The sequence below is a fragment of the Dryobates pubescens genome, chromosome 8 (assembly GCF_014839835.1).
Source record: "Dryobates pubescens isolate bDryPub1 chromosome 8, bDryPub1.pri, whole genome shotgun sequence".
NCBI lineage: Eukaryota > Metazoa > Chordata > Aves > Piciformes > Picidae > Dryobates > Dryobates pubescens.
In genome coordinates this window covers 24,160,520-24,175,566 of record NC_071619.1, presented here as the reverse complement: position 1 = coordinate 24,175,566, position 15,047 = coordinate 24,160,520, and the positions used below count along the sequence as shown (strand labels likewise).

Here is a 15,047-nt window from a genome sequence, read left to right as displayed (position 1 = left end):
CCTTTTCATCCAGCATGCCCTACATGGTCACAGTTTAGCTGCTTATGAAATTCCAGATGATTTTCATAGTTATTTTATTGTTCATAATTTCACCCAGATGCCACAGATACTCAGTGTCTTAACCCCCCTCCACACACATACTCCTCCTCTTGGCAAGTTATACACTGAAAACACAAGGTCCAATGTCATCCCTTGAACATGCCTTCTTATTCTGAAGAGTATCACTGAAAACAGAGGAACACTGCATACAGTTATTTTCTCACATGCTGAAACCGATGCAAAACAAGCTGGCCATCTTTGCTGTCACAGTCTTTGCACAAACTATAGAGTCAGAAACCTCAGATCATACCTCAAGTATGCAGAAATACACTATCTCTGCTTAGACAGTTTTCTGAGCAATATAAACTCTGAAAAAAAACCCACAAGAAAAATTCAGGGCTTTATTATACATTTCTAGTTAAATGACCATCAGCCAGATTTTTCAGATGTTGGGAAGGTTAATCGAAAGGGAAGAACAAAGAAGTGAAAAATATCCAAGACTTAGGTGATGTAGCTTTCACTTTCCACAGAAAACTAATCTTCATTCTCACACTCACTGGACTAACTAAATATAACATGCTTTTATTGCAGTTCCACCATTTGATTTATTTTCAACCACAGCTCTGCCTCCCAGACACGCACACATACGCACTGCTGAACCAAAAAACGTTGAAAGCTGCTATCAATTTATGTAAAGAGGATCTACATTCAAGAATATCAGCAGGAAAGTGAAAATAAAAATAGTTTAGACCTTAGCAGTTTAACAATAAAACCTGAAGAACTTTTAAGCTCTGCTTATACCCATCACAACTACTGCCAAGAGTAAATCAATTGCACCTGGTACAAGCAGCAGCTTCATTTCAATATTAGAGCATAATACATCTTTCCACTTCATCACAACATGCAAGCTTAGTTGATAAGCACAGAACTGCAGCTTTGCTACTCACATTATCTAATTGACACTAAAGTGATTTTTCTTTCAGTTACCTCTTACGAGTATCAACAGAATCTCTCCATGCCCTCTTCCCTCCCAGCATTCCCATCCTATGGCATACTGCCTTGGCATGCTCACACGGACAATACTATCTAAGACTAAGCAAGAGCAGACACCACACTCAGCAGGACAGAGCAGACTATGCAGAAAGTTATTTTTCCAGATGCTAAACCGAAGTCCAAGAGTTTAAAAGACCAAAACAATGAGACATCTGCCTTGGGAGGCTACGTAACAGAATCAGCTCTCCATCAGATCTAACTCAACCCCAAACTCTGTGATCCTTAATTCTTACAAACTGATCAGCTCCCCCTGATTGACAAATATGCAAAATGGATGCATTCAGCTCATGTTCATCAGTTCGGTGGCAGACTCCAAGCAACACCAGATACGCACTCTTCTGTCACTGCAGCAAGTCTCACCTGGCTGCTCATAAACTAACCCAGGATTAATGCTGAGCTATTAATTTAGCACTGTTCCTATTCACTCAGGGTTTGGGGTTTTGTCTCCCTCAGCTTTGTTACAAACTCCCATTGGTAAACACTGCCAAGGCTAAAGTCCCACAGTGGGGCAGGGGGACAACAATAACTGCACAATGATCACTGATTATTTCAGTTTTAATTATGGACAACCACCTACCATAGAGTCAACACCATAATTACTGCATACATTATTAACAGGCTGTGATGAATTATAAAATGCTCAGGCATATATGCAATAGGTAATTTCACTTATCTGTTTAGTTCCTCAATGGGAAAAGGGAAAAAAAAATATATTAAAAGCCACGCCCTTGGCATAGGGATCACAGTAGTACTCACAGTACACTAGGAACAAGTAGGTCAGGCATGGGAGAAAGTTACTTCAGTGATGTGTGACAACAGTCACAGGATTTATTGCTTAAAACTATTTTACAAAAGCAGCATCTTATTTTTGCCAACAGAAATAACGTGTTTCTTTTTAAAAAGGAAAATAATTAAAATTAAAACTAGCCCGCTACAAGTTTCCACTATCACATTAGAGACTTCAGTACGTGGGGAAAATGCAGGGTTTCATACCTCCCTTCTTCATGCAGTAACTCTTAACACTAGAGAGAGACTTCATGGATAAGAAATTCTGCCTTTTTCCAGATCATATCCTGTTTATTAACTTTCAGGAGATGCCACTGAAGCAGCAAATTTTATCCTAACCTTCTTTAAGAAGAAAACACAGAAAAGAGCAGGATTTCATTTTAATAGTGAAGTTCAACCATCAAAAGAGCAAGTCTGCTTAGGCTTGAAGATCTTTTTACAGCCTTTCCAAGCCCTCTCCTGCAATTTCTGCCTCACTTTCAATCAAGGTCACTGGCATGTTTTTACAGTAGCAACACTGACCATCATGGCTATGCAAAGGACTTAGCCTGCCCCTGCACCACATACCCCTTCCCCATCCCCACATACAAGACCAAATGATAAATCAGCATCCCAAGCCAACACAATTAGAAATCACATGGTTTAATTGTCTCTGTTCTCAGAGAAAGCAAGCAGAAGGTGATAACCAACAACCTAGAGATGGTGCTATTTTTGCCACAGTAGTCCTTGGAAAAAAGTCATCATGCTGTCATCCTTAAATGAGGGAAACAACAACTGCACTGAAACACAATTCTTACATCACCTACTGTGAAATAACAAGGGAAAAAATGCCTTTTGCTGAAGCAGTTTCATCTCCCCCAAGTTACAGAAGTAAGCAAGTTATCAGTTGTCCCAAAATTTGTTGCTCCTACTGAAACTTAAATCCATTATACAGTTAGGGGAAAAATGAAAGAACAACATTATTCACACTATTTACTTTATGCCTAATCCAAAGTAAGCAATGAGCTTATGAATAGGAGCCCCGCTTTGGCATCAGAGAAGCCAGAGCAAGCCCATTTGTCTGGAAACTGCTGAATGGAAACTGGAACTTGAAACCTGATCAGCTCCACCTTAACTCTGCCAGTCAGTATTATCCCATTTCAGATAAAGCCAGGAAACAGAAGTCAGCTTTACTGTTTTTATGAAGAGACACATCTGCTTGGCAAGACAGAAGCTAGGTAAAGTGTTCTAGGCAAGACCAGCTGAAGAGTTGTGTTTGCTTGCTTGTTTTAAAATTATTTTTGAGTAACTACCTTGAAAAATTCACTACTTCCAGCTTCTGCAAGACAAAAAAGCTTTCCTATTTTACACACCTTTCCCTATAGTTTAAACTGTTTAGCTTGTGGGTTTCTGCGTTGCTGTAGGCATTATTCCTCTTTCTAAAATTGGCAAAATCCCCATAAACTTTGCAAACAAGTCTTCTTCCCCTTATTGTAAGGGAATTAAAGGAACAGCAGCATTATATGACTACACTTACTTTGCCTACCCAATTGGCTGATAGAGCTCAGCCTAGAAACAGGAACAAACATGAAAGTAGCTACCTTAGTACAATTATGAGGGAAGCGCGTTCTCCTGGTACTCCTACCATCTTGTAAGCAATGTTATTTTTTTATACGAGCATTAGGGAAGTATCTGACCTACTTTTGTCACATGCTTTGCAATTCCCTTATCAACAACATACTCTCCATCAAGGACTGCATAAATTATATAGGGAACTGTACGGCAGGCTCAGTGGGATCCTGTTCCAGGGTGCACCCCACCAACTGGTGGCAGTATTCAGGCCTACTCACACAGTCAAAGGTAAAGGGTGCTGCTAACTTAAGTAAAGGAGGATAGTTTATGCAAAACTAAATCACAGTTCTTAGAGCAACTGTAGCTTATATTCCAAGATTCATGGTAGCCTGTTAGAGCACACACAGCAAAATATTTATACTCCTGTAAGTATTACAGGGAAACAGCTGCACAAGACCAAATAAAACTTATGATGCCCTTACACTTCAAAAGTTAATTGCTGTAGGAGGGGTCTTTTGCACGGGAAAACAGTCTGGTCTCTAACGACAGAAGAAAAAAATGCAGTTAAACTGCATCACCTTATAGTGAATAAGGAAAGATAAAATACTCTTTAGACACCTGAAGTGCCTAAACATCTTTAAAGGCCCCATCTAAGTATTTCCCCTATACAAAACAAACATGCCCCAGCAAAATGCAACAGAACAGTAAAAGTTAACTGCTAATGCTAGCTCACTCAGAAGCATAACATTTGCACAACACACCTACATTCTCACTGAGGCCATTTTTCATTCATTAAAAAAAACAAACACTGAGAATGACTAAACTGTCCATTGCAGAAATGGCAGCAAGCAAAACCAGAGCTCAGAATGCCATGGATTCCCTGGAATTGCTTCACCTAAGCATCACATCCAACTACATTCTCAGAATGAAAACATCTCCTGTTTTCTCACATTCCTCTAATTATCATCCAGCTCTTTATATATGGAGATAACATAGTGAAAATATGTACGCCCATATAGGTAAACTTTTTTTTCATGTTAGTTGTCATCCAAGTTAATACACAGAGCCAGTGGAAGATTTCCACTGTGGGGGGTAAGGAAAGAGGTCATGAATCCAGTTTTCTTACACATGTAAAACGAATCTAAAAATGTTGTAGAATAAATCAGATTCCCCTTGAGGGTTCTCAAAAGTAAAACAGGTGGGTATCACATACAGATTGCCTTTTTTACCCTTCATAGAAAGGAAATGATGGGAAGATTTTAGCCAGGGTGTTCTTTCAAACAGTTGCACGGCTAACTAGTCAGCAGTTAAAAACCAACCAAACAAAACAGACTTAATCCTGTGGATAACTTATATTTTTTTTGTTTGTTTTAATTTTTCTGTGGTAAGACCTATACCATTTTCAAGGAGGTAAAAGTCCAGCTTATGGTGAACCTGCAGCAGTTAAAGTAAAAACAGTGAGAAGTGCATACAATTTTCTGTAGATGACTTTCAGGCTTCTATTAATACCTGCTCTAAATGAATAAGCATATAAAGGCAATTGATTTAAATGTAATTTTAAAATTTCATTGGACAACTGTACACCAAGTACAATCACAGCAAAATTCTCATGGAGTTACGATTTACTGCCAAATTTTGGGAGGGTGTTGCAGAATAGATCCAAACAGCGAGGCACGATGAGGGAAGACCCGCAGCAATCAATATGATTGATAAGCAAGCTTCAATTTTATTATTAGAAAGCACGGCTTATAAAGCATCTCAGCTAAATATGCACAGATGTCATTATTCCATTGGCTATTAGTCCAAGGTTACATTATAATATCCAGCCTACTTACAGTTAGGTCTACGTGCAAGCTCCTCTCTAATTAGTTCTTTGTTTTACTTACACTTTATCTATACTCACAGCTGCAAGCACAGCTTCTAGGCCATGATGATCCCCCTACATCAGCACACCTGCTCACTGCAAGCAGTAAACAACTGGATGGAGTACGGCCTACACACTTTGTTCAAGCAGCTGTTCCATAGGACTATATCCCTGCAATTCAAGCCATTCCTCAACAGGAGGGAACCCTGGATAAAGCAAAATTTGCATAGACATCTCTTCACTGCAAGTCTGAAGAGCAATAAAACTCCCAAAATGACCACAGGAAGCCAGGTCAAAAGGCTTTTGAACAACCAGTGGTTTGGTTTGAAAGTTTTAAAATACATAAAACTACTTTAAAATACAATTTGATATAAAAATCCTGAGAAAAATGCTTCTTTGAAAAACACCCCTTAAGCTTCATTTCTTATGGGGTATTCAAAGCTGGGCTCACTTGGTTAGCCTCCAGTCCATGAATCCAAGATGGAAGGAGAAATAGAACTTACAAATATTTTCAGATCGGCTAAAAATTAGTGCCGCAGTTTAGGTTCTGCATTCAACACAACAAATCATGAATACGTCACCAGAAGTGGAAGCTGGATGCCACACAACTGAGAAACATCTGGTGCATTCCAAAAGCACAGCACTTGTGTCATCTGTAACTTTTCAATTTGACATAACTAAAGATAAACCTATTTTTAAAGAACTCGCAAGAGCAGGCTTCACTGCAAGCAGAGGAGCTATCAGCTTGTCAGATCTATCTTGATAATGGGTTTTTTTTTTCAAAGGTGCCTTGCGCTGAAAATAGAAGCACCACTCACTTCACACTACCCTGCTCCATCTCTCTTTGTCTTGTTTTTCAAGTCCCTAAAGTCAGTCTTTGGATCACTTGGGCTATCTTTCCTCCTCTTCTCTTCAGAATGAGATGTTCTGATTGGGAGGGGAGGGAAGCCAGGAGTTTCTGTAAACTTCTGTTGAATTTTTGCAGGTTCTTTATGTCATTCTTTTGTGGCCATATTCCACAATTTATTTATTGCTAGGTTTGCTTCAGATGCATCATAAACTATCTGAAGTGACATTTCATACATAGTCCTACTGGCAGCATTTTCTATTATGCTATTTGAATACTGGTTTAAAGTTTCTTTACCTTCTTGTATCCACTCAGTCAATTCAAATCCCTATGACACTTCCAACCTCTGTAACTAGGCTAGGCAAAACTCTAATATAAGCTCAGGACCTTAAACAATCGAAGAGCAGTTCTGAAGGGTTATATGCAAAAAAAACAGCATCACTGGATTGTGTCTGACATCTGAAGAAAAAAAAATTAAAATATCATGCTTTAGTATCACTCAACAGCAGAAGCTAATGCAGCATTTTGAATGTTAAGACTTCTACCCTCATCAGAAGTTCCTAGATCATATGAAAGATGGACTAAACTACTATCACTCAGCAGCCTTCATTTCCACACTATCAGAGCACTAGAAATACATGGAAACCATCTGTTGCCCCTGGGGCTGAGAGTACTATCAACAGAGCTTACAAGTGTCTAATCATTTTTGACACCACTGTTTGAGGAAGCTTTAAGAGACAGCAGAAGTGCTACCACAACTCATCTGAAAGCTATCACTCAAAACACTCCTCCAGGACAGATTTTATTTCCTAGAAACTGATTACTTGACCCTCCCTATAATCCCAGAGACTAAACTGTACTGAAGACTAGCAATTTGTATTTTCAGAGTGTTTCAAAACAGAAGCTCATTTACCTATTTCCTCTGCTTTAATGCATTTCACTACTTTACTGCAGAAGTGCTCCCTATGAGCCTTGCTTGCCTTCTGAGCATCACTGCCCAACGCTTGCCCTTGCAACATCAACACAAACTCAACCCAGAAGTTAAGCCTTATTTCCGGTGTTTCTGCAGAGAAGATACTCACATGCAAACACCAAACACACACACTGGAGTAGCAGAAAATATGCCTGCTTAGCTACCTTGCTAAGGGATTCACTATCGTGCTAAATGTCATAGGACATGCCCACCACATCTACAAACACCATTATCTGCTGTACCTCTGTACAGCAGCATTTCTGCCATCATCAGCTTTAAACCCTCACAGCTTCCTGCAACTACACATCTGCAAGCTAGAAACTGTCCTTCCACATTTTTCTCTTTCAACTGGCTTCTGAAAAATTATTAGGGACCTTTTTCCTTACAAGACTATTTGGGACTAGTCACCCTGATTTCCAAATCTGAGCATGTCAACACAAAACTAGGCTCTATTTGTACACAACTTTTTTGAGAAGTCAGGTGTCCTACAGTTTTAATCTTTTATGAAAGTACTGATCTACCATCTTGACAAAAAGCATGATTAACAGTGCAAACACATTAACCTCCTTTTGTGACTGATGTTCACTTGTCAAAGTTAAATACAATAAGCAGATATCTATATAGGGATAAAGAAACTCTAAGCTTTTTATCAATGTTACTTGGAAGTTTTTGATACATGCTAGTATTCTATTTCTAAATTTACCTTTAACTCCTAACTGCTCTGCATTGCATTCTATTATTCTACCTTTGATCACATAAGAATCAGTCTTGAATTATGAGAGGACTGTTGCCTGTGAGGACCGAATTCCACAGGATTCATTAGCCATGGAAGCATTTCACTCTCTTCTACAACTGTTAAGTTCCCTTCAACATAAATTCCCAACATGCGCATCCAACCTGCTCCCAGTGTCAGTGCACTGTATCAGGCCTGCACAGTTTTCTTTAGTCACCTGTGTGTAGCTGCACTCAAAGTCCCATCAACAGATATTCTTACCCCTCCATTTATTGAAGTAACACATTAATTGACAACTTAGGGCACTTCTGGCCATAGCAAAGAAGGGGATGGGAAGACTCTCAACATCAGGACACATACAATGCTGCCTTTCGTGACATCCCTACCAGAAAGTCCATAAAGGAGAAAGAACACATTCCAGTAGCTGCTTCACTAGTGAAACAGCACTACTTAGTAAGGAGAAGGAAGGAAGGGCAGGAAAAGTGAGATAGACCTGCCCTTTATCACCAATCCACCACTTCACCAGCAGACTTGTTTAATGTGAAGTAAGAAAAAGCTGAAGGAAAAACACAAGTGCACCTGCTCTTTCTGTTACCCACCAAACACAGCTGCCAACAATGCAATACTCAAATGCACGTATCAACCACAACGTCAAGGCAGATAGGATCCAGATCATGAGCTTCCTAGGATCACAGTAAGGGCTAAAGGAAGTGATTAGACCCAAAAGCACGGCAGTGGAAGTCCCAAGAGCATTGTGCTGCAGGCAGGCGCTAATGAGTAAACAAGCCAATCACTGTAGTTATTTTTTATTACAGTTGGAGATGATTAAGAATGGCAGGAAATGATTAATTTATTAAAAAAAAAAAAAAGCACAAGATTTCCTCACACAATAGCTTCCTTGCTTCAAGTCATATCTGGTTGCTCTGAAATTCGCTTTGAAACACTGACACTCCATTCATGCTCTTCCCAGCACACACATGTGCACTCCCAGCACCTGCAATGGCTCACCAGCTTTATTATCTCACTAATAAAGAGTTTTAGAGCATGTGGTTTGTGAATGGGAAAAGCCTTTAAAACCAGGTAAGGTAAAGCAGAGATTATTCCAAGATATCTCCCCACCATACTCCACTCTGAAATAACTGTGGAGTATGTATCTCCTGCCTGACAATACACGAGAGGCCTAGTGCCAGCACATTGCAAGTACAAGCTTCTCAGACGTATTTTAGTATGTCCTCTTTCCATATGCAGTAAAATCTTCCAGAATTAGGAAAAAAGGGTTTCTTTTCCTTTCCCATACCTCTGATCTTTAGCTATATACAACTTGCAACAATTCTCGAGCTACTTGAGGAAAAACAAAAACAAACAAAAAACCCAAACAAAAAAAACACCCCAAACTTTCTCAGTCAGTAGTGACCATCAGAACCACCAATTTAATTAAATGCATAAGCTGTTAAGATATGCAAAAACTATTAAGCTAAGCTATCTGTCCACATATATAGGTAATTACAAGATATCCACAGCCTCACTATAAAAATTTTAGAATTTAGGCTTAGAAGAAAATGGCAGCTATGTGCACCTAAAACACTAATGTCCCACTCCTTTTGTACCAGAAGGCACTCAGGACAAAGGTAGATGCAACCTGTGGCACTGTTCCTGCCTTTGGAAATGTTTGTGGGTTTTTTGATTTTGATTCCCCCAAGAGCTTCATAAAAGAAATTAAGAGTATTGAAGTCATTACACACTGTCATATTTTTCTAATAGAGAATAGTATTAAAGGAACTGTAGGGATTTTCATTCAAAATTAAACCATTCCAACAGACTGTCAGAATTGGCCTTCTGCAAATTCTTCTTAAAATGTGGGGCTATAACTCAGAAGTAAAACTAAATTCCTATTTCTTCACAAAACCATTACATTAACATCTTGTTACAATTTCATTGTTCCACATCCAGCACTGTCTGCAAAAACATAGCTAGTTGCATACATAAAGCACAGTAGTTCATTTTTAATAAAACTTATTATGCTGCTGAAATGTTTTATTTCCATTGTGTCACACAGAAGCACAGAGCTGTCAAAGTTGGAAGGGACCTCAAAAGCCATCCAGTTCCAACCCCCCTGCCAGGAGCAGGGACACAAATACAGTGTCTTTTGAGAACTTTTTAAAAGACTATTTAAGAAAGTCTTGTGCTTGAAATCCTTGTATAGATGTTACTATATTTTTCCAGAAACAAGACTACTATGGTCTCCTCCCATACTTTTAATCTAGCGCACTGATCCTTCAAAAGGATAGAACAGAGATGAGCTCATGGCAGGCCAAGCACATTATCAGTTCCCCTGCCACCCAAATCCTTACCCAAAGTCTCAGTTTCATCTCACCTCCATGATCCTGCTTTGGCATTACTTGAAGAGAAAATATTGCGAGTCATGAAGCTTGCTTCATAACCACTGACTGTTTCAGAGCTAAGAAAAATATTGTGCAATTTGTTTTCTGTAGAAAAAAATGGCCTCGTATTTCTCATACCCTCCCCCTTTCAAGTTTAATTTTCTTTCTTTTAGAAGTTCAGGCCACTTTGGTGATCCTTTTTACAAGGAGGTTCACAGAACACTTCTGGGAAGCACAAAAGTAGAAAACTGTGGTGCAGGGGTAGAAATTGTTGTGCCAGATATGTTTGTGGGTTTTCTTGGCAACAAAGTACAACTCCTAATCATTTAACTATGCCCTCAGATGATGTTTCTCACTAGCTTGGGAAGAGTCATATCCCGGGGCTGGAACTTAAAAGCAAATAATTTAAATTCAAGAATAACTTGGTGCAACTTCAACCATGATGCAGCTGCCTTACGGAAATATTTGGAGTATTCCATTTCTTTCTGTTTTTCTCTCCCCCCACCCCCGCCAAGCATGAGGAAGACTCTGGAAGAATCAAGAAGAAAAAGAACTATTCATGATTGACTGATTTTAATCACACTGCAACTTCTGTGGGTTTCCTGCAGGAATAGACAAAGTAAACAGTCCTGTACTTCAAAATCATTGTTCGTCCTTCCATTCTCTGCTTAGCAGTGATTGAGGACAGTGATGCTGCAGTAGCACTCAGTGCAGGTCGCCTGATCATTACAACAAAGGCTTACTGGCAAGAGTCTCCTATAAAAGCCTCAGGGCATAATTGAGGCCCATAACTAACACCCCAGTCTGCAAAAAGCATCTATTTTCACTGACAGCTACTAGGAATACTTCCAAGCCACTGTCTTTGACAGTGTTTGAGAACTCACTATCTAGCTAATAAACTATGGGAAGCCATAAGTTTCTTTCCAACACAGTTTCTTTCCTATCCTGAAGCAGGATAGGAACTTTCAGTTAGTGCACACTGGAAAACAAGAAACTGTCTTATTCACAGGCCCTGGCATTTACAGGAAAAATAAAGCAACCAACAAAAGAACACAAAAGAACTTTTACTCTATGACATTAGTACCTTTGCTTGAGGGATATTCACTGCGTTAAAACAACTTCCATTTTTTCCCCACAGTTCTTCCACTTGACCCATAAGTGCAACAGAATACTGAGTCCTTATCCATCATCTACAAGCTTAGATCAGTGTCTCAACTGATACCTGATAGGAGGACTCAAACAGAAACACACGAACTACAACCACAGAAAATAAGTAATTACTCGGACCTGGCTTATACGTCACTGAAAACATACGGTATCAAGTCATAACTTTTTGTAGCTTTGAAGCTTTAAAAACTGTCTTGCAAACTGCACCATTTCTGCTTTGGTATTAATCCTATTATTTAAAGATTAATCGCCTAGTAACAATTTTTATTTAATTTTTGATTAAAAGGGGGCTGATTGTGGAATGAATTTGGTGCTGGAGCGGTTTGAGCAAGCTAAAATACAATCCCCACCCAGCACAAGCACTGGCACAGAGAGATGACACGGTGACCGCTCCAGCTTTGCGCCCTATTACCGGTTTCGCCCGCTGGCAGCTGTAGATGAGCCACGATGCTCCCTGCGGAGATGCAACCCCACCGCATTTCCGACGCTGTCCCCAGATAATGCATTTCCAAAAACGTACCCTCCAGCGCATTTAAGGCCACTTAACACAATGGAAACGGAACCGCGAGAAGGAAAACAGAACAATTTTATTTTTGAAGTAGCGGCAAGGTAAAAACCGAGGGAGGTTTTTCAGGCCACCACCACGCGGGCAATTAGGCACAGCCCAGCTCAAAGATTCCAGCTGCTTATCCCCCAGGCACGGCCGCTGCCACCCGCGGGGCGCAGCACCCCCCGTCCCGCAAACCCTCTACACGCTCCAAGCCGCCCAACCCGCTCCCGGCCAGGAGACGGGGACGGCCCCGCCGCGATGCCGCTACCCGCCGGCCGAGCTCCGGGAGCGCTGCTCGGCACCTTCCCCCGCAGACAGGGAGGCGGCCGCGGGCCAGCTCCCTCAGCGGACCGAGGCCGGCGGGCAGCTGAGGGAACGAGGAGCCGGGTAAGGAGCACAGCGAGCCAGGGAAGAAAAGAGATGCCGAACAGGGTGAGCAGGAGGACCGGAGACGCCGGAGGGGCGCGGGGCGGCCGTACTCACCCGGCAGGCCCCGCCGCGGAGCCGCAGCCCCACTTCCTGTGCGCTAGGAAATGAGTGGGCGGGGCGTCTCCGCGGCGGCCCTTAAAAGGGAAGGCGCCGACCGCCCCTGGGGCGGGGTTGCGCGCGGCTGGCAGTGCTCATGGTCCCGGGGCGAGGATGCGAGCCGCTTGTGGTGGTGGTGGTACCCTGGCTGCCCGCGGAGAGAATGTCGGCGAGGCAGTTGCTGAGAGGCCGTTAGCGTCTGCGGGAACGGTGTCAGGGAGGGGCCCTGGGGACTCGGAGAGGCTTCCGCGACATCCCTTCGTCCCACCCCCATCAGCGCCCCGAGTGGCCTAGCCCCGTGGCCTGTTCTGCACACAACCCGAGGCTGGGAGCATGTCGGGCTCTGGAAAAGCGAGAAGTACGTGTTTGAGAGCTCGTGTTAGGATTGTGACAAACACACGTGTAACTGCTAATAAGCATCACGCGGATCCAGGGGGAAATGCTAGTCTGGGCCGGTGTGCTCATTCCCACAGCGTCCCAGCCCGCACGCACTGTGCCCAGAGCGCCGCAGGTCTATTCGGGCATGCCTGGCCCCGAGTGCCCCACCGAGGGCGGCGTGAGGGTCTTCCGGCTGCCGCTGCCTCGCGCCCTGCTCAGCGCTGCAGATGGCGGCGGCGGCAGCCGCGTTGCCGACAGCCCGGCTGATTGTAGCCCGGCAGCCCGCGGTCTTGTGCAGCCGCTCGGCCCGCACCGGTGCTCGGGCCCTGTGTCGTTGCATATGTGTGGCCTATGAGGAGAGGCTGAGGGAGCTGGGATTGTTTAGCCTGGAGAAGAGGAGGCTCAGGGGTGACCTCATAGCCAGGAAGGGGTTGGTCTCTTCTCTCTAGCAACCAGCACCAGAACAAGGGGACACAGTCTCAGGTTGCGCCAGGGGAAGTTTAGGCTCGAGGTGAGGAGAAAGTTCTTCACTGAGAGAGTCATCCATCATTGGAATGGGCTGCCCAGGGAGGTGGTGGAGGCACCATCCCTGGAGATGTTCAGGAGGGGATTGGACGTGGCACTTGGTGCCGTGGTCTAATCATGAGGTCTGTGGTGACAGGTTGGACTCGATGATCTTTGAAGGTCTGTTCCAACCTTAGTGATACTGTACAGCAGCACAAGGAGTGCTGACTCTTCAATTACTAACAAAACAGAAGACTTGTAGTGTTTATGCTGGAGACGCAGGGTCCATAACAAGCATAATTTACTTGTAATTATTTTCTATTTGCTCCAACATTTATTTGCAGTTCTGTGGTTCCAGAAGAACATTTATTATTACTACTATTTTAACACTTTTCTGCAGGACTTCACTTGAAGGCAGATGTAGGGTCTCATGGACTCTTCATCAGTCTGCACAAAGAGTGGCCCAAACATCTTAAAAGACTATAAGGTCAAAAACAGCATAGGAAGCAGGTGAGGAATTAATGCTCTGTCATATATACATCAGATGTTTCTGTCCTTGCCCATCAAACACAGTTGCATGCACTCAAAAGCAAGCAAAGGCTTATTCTGTAAAGACTTGCATTCCCTACTGTGCTGGTTTGCTGTGGCTGCCTGCCAGAAAGGTCTGCAACTAAGTGCTTTCTAGAGTGGAGTCCCCAGTGGTCTCTGCAGCAGATGCTGTCTCTGTCACATAATTGCTCTGTGAAGGTCTGCACATCAGCATTTAGCACAGAGCACTCCTTTGTCTTTGGCAGACAGAAACATGTTCATTCATAAATAGCTACACCACACAGCCTGGAAGAGGGCTGGGTGTCCAAGTACCTGGTCTGGTCTTGTCTAAATTTCAAGGAATCAGACAAGAAAGGTCTTTCCAGGGAATACTCTAAATGGTGATTTTTAAATGCATGGGGAACCCTTACTACTTTTTGTTGTCAGGCTTCTCTGCTGTTGTCCATTAACAAGGAAAGCACAGTTGGCTAGTATGACCAGTTCCCCATGGGGGCACTCTCCTACCCTTTGAAGCTTACCATGAGGCTAGATTTCAGGTATCAAAGGTCTCCATTAAAATAATACATCTGAAGAGGCTTATGGAGAAAACAGTTACCATGTCTTTCATGTTCACATATGCACTCCTGCATATGTGGGCTCATTCATTATTTTTTTTTCCAAGCAGTTTATAAATATGCTACTGTTTGAAACATGACCCCATATGAAGTTTCATTGTTGCATATTGTAGATCACTGTTGAGTAAATGGGTAGGAGTTTACTAGACACCCGTGCTATTTTACTGATACCAGAGACTGCAGTGTTCTGTAGACATAATGTTGTTTTGGAAGTACAAGAAGGTAACAAAATGGAAATAACTGAAAATAGTGATTTTGTTAACTATCACTACAATGCACATCTCAAACTCCAACAACCCTGCATCGCTCACTGATTGGTCTACAGAGAGCGACCTGTCTGAATGTTGTGCTTCAGGCTTCCCACTCACTGCTTTTCTGCACAAGAGCTAGTTTGCCACTATACAAGGGGGATCTCGACAGTGCCTTGCAGAAGATTGTAGAGAGAGTACTTCTTTTAAGTGCTAGTTTCCTCTCTTTACTAGAGTTCCTTTGCTTCCAGAAGGTTGTTTGTTTTTTTCCAGGGTGAGAGAAGG

General features: G+C 42.4%; 1 protein-coding gene across 1 annotated transcript in view; it reads right to left on the bottom strand.

Moving 5' to 3' along the window:
- CSGALNACT2 (chondroitin sulfate N-acetylgalactosaminyltransferase 2) overlaps positions 1 to 12,468 on the bottom strand; it is a 31,682-nt gene extending 19,214 nt beyond the window's left edge. Inside the window, exon 1 of the mRNA XM_054163695.1 lies at positions 12,428 to 12,468. The gene's annotated coding sequence lies outside the window, so the exon portion shown is untranslated. The remainder of the gene's footprint in view (positions 1 to 12,427) is intronic.
- Between the last annotated feature and the right edge of the window lie 2,579 nt (positions 12,469 to 15,047).